This window comes from Somniosus microcephalus, chromosome 28, assembly GCF_052327205.1.
Source record: "Somniosus microcephalus isolate GS21.2 chromosome 28, FLI_Smic_1.0, whole genome shotgun sequence".
Lineage (NCBI taxonomy): Eukaryota > Metazoa > Chordata > Chondrichthyes > Squaliformes > Somniosidae > Somniosus > Somniosus microcephalus.
This window is the reverse complement of record NC_141014.1, coordinates 37,895,359-37,897,568: the sequence shown is the minus strand read 5'-3', so window position 1 is coordinate 37,897,568 and position 2,210 is coordinate 37,895,359.

The window sequence follows — 2,210 nt, the reverse complement described above, 5'->3', positions numbered from 1 at the left end:
TCAGCCAACTCCTGCATATGCTGAAGGACAGGACTCTGAAATGGGAAAAACTTGAACACGAACTTCAATATTCAAACGAAAGGGGTTCGGAGCTCTCAAAGGTTATTGGAAGAGCTGAGGTGGCAACACAGACTGAGATGACTGCAACAGAGCAGCCCTTGGATGCCAAAAGTACGCTGACTCACGTCAACGTAGAACAACAGACCGCTGAAACAGCTGCTCCGGTAGAGGGAGTGAATAGTCCGATCAATCAATCTCCAAAAGAAGTTGAAGTAGTAAAATCTCAAATGAGGTCATTAGTAAACGACTTGCTGAAAGCCCAGAAAAAGCTGGATGAAGAGGTACGCATGAAGAAGTCTCTTCAGGAAAGATGTCTGGACTTGGAACAAAAGCTGGCTAACGCCCAGCTGGGTATGGAGGAAATAGAAGACCCTCTCGCTGGCCTAGATCAGGACGACACCGAATATTACTATGTCCTGTCCTGCCCAACTTGTAACTTCAACTCCCACCATACAGAAATCATGGAGGAGCACCGAAAGTCTACGGAACATCGGGAGAAGGTGGCTCTACTATGGAAAAAGGAGGGAGAGAAGGAGGAACTGCGCATGCAGCTGGCAGCTGACAGTGGAGCCCAGAGAGTCTCCAAGAAGCAGAAAAGGAAAAGTCGAAACAGAAGATGACCCATCTGAACCATTATTACCTCTACCAGATCACACACGTGGTCCCTCCGAACGGAGCCAATTCAGTTCGGAAGTTCAAACTGTTAAATCCATGGAAGGACTATTGAATGAGTCACTCCAGCAATGTGAACCGACTCCACCACAGAGATTGAATCTGTGAACTGTTTTCCGCAGAGACTGAATCTGTGATCTGTTTTGACATGAAGTTATCTATGTATCTATGTTATTCTGTTATGTAAACCTGAAGTTATATATATATATATGTTATTACGTTATGTTAAATGGGGAGATGACTGTAAAGCTAGGAAGGGAGGAATGTTGTGTATGTAATATGTGTGCTACTTTGAACCTATGGACAGGACTGCACTACTTGTTGGGCGTAGTGATACGCAGTACCACTCCTGGCCATAGGGGTATAAATAGTACTGTGGGTACTGATCTCCCCTCAGTTCCCGCCTGTGGGCATGAAGTAAAGACCTACGTATAGTCCCTACCTCCAACCAGTAAAGACCTGTTTTATTGTTACTGATTAAGTCTCAGTATTAATTACTTGAACAACTCACAGATTTAACAAACGCCATGTGCCACAGCTTTGCCCACTCACTGAATCCCTCAGTGTCCCTTTGCAGCTTTCTGCTCCCACCTACACTATTTTGGAATATTTTTTGAATGGTGAGAGGCTGGGAAATGTTTGCACTCAGAGGGACCTGAGTGTCCTTGTACACGGATCACTGAAAGTTAACACACAGGTACAGCAAGCAATTAGGAAAGCAAATGGTATGTTAGTTTTTGTTACAAGGGGATTAGAGCGCAAAAGTAAAGAAGTCTTAATACAATTATGAGGCCACACCTGGAGTACTGTGGACAGTTCTGGTCTCCTTACCTAAGGAAGGATATACTTGCCATAGAGGGAGTGCAGCGAAGGTTCACCAGACTGGTTCCTGGGATGGGGGGATTGTCCTATGAGGAGAGATTGAGTAGATGAGGCCTATATTCTTTAGAGTTTAGAAGAATGAGAGGTGATCTCATTGAAACATATAAAATTCTCAAGGGGCTTGACAGGGTAGATGCAGGGAGGATGTTTCCCCTGGCTGGGGAGTCTAGAACCAGGGGTCACAGTCTCAGAATAAGAAGTTGGCCATTTAGGACTGAGATGAGGAGGAATTTCTTCACTCAGAGGGTGGTGAATCTTTGGAATTCTCTACCCCAGGGGGCTGTGGAGGCTCAGTCATTGAGTAGATTCAAGAGTGAGGTCGATAACATTTTGGGAACAAAGGGAATTAAGGGATTTGGGGATAGTGCAGGAAGGTGGAGTTGAGGTAGAAGATCAGCCATGATCTTATTGAATGGCGGAGCAGGCTCGAGAGGCCAAATGGCCGACTCCTGCTCCTATTTCTTATGTTCTTATGTAAGGTGCCTCCTAACTTGGTGTCGTCAGCAAACTTGGATATACGGCTCTCTATTCCTTCATCTGAGTCATTTAATGAAACTATAATTGATTCATTCAGGATGTCAGAGAGGAGGAGAAGA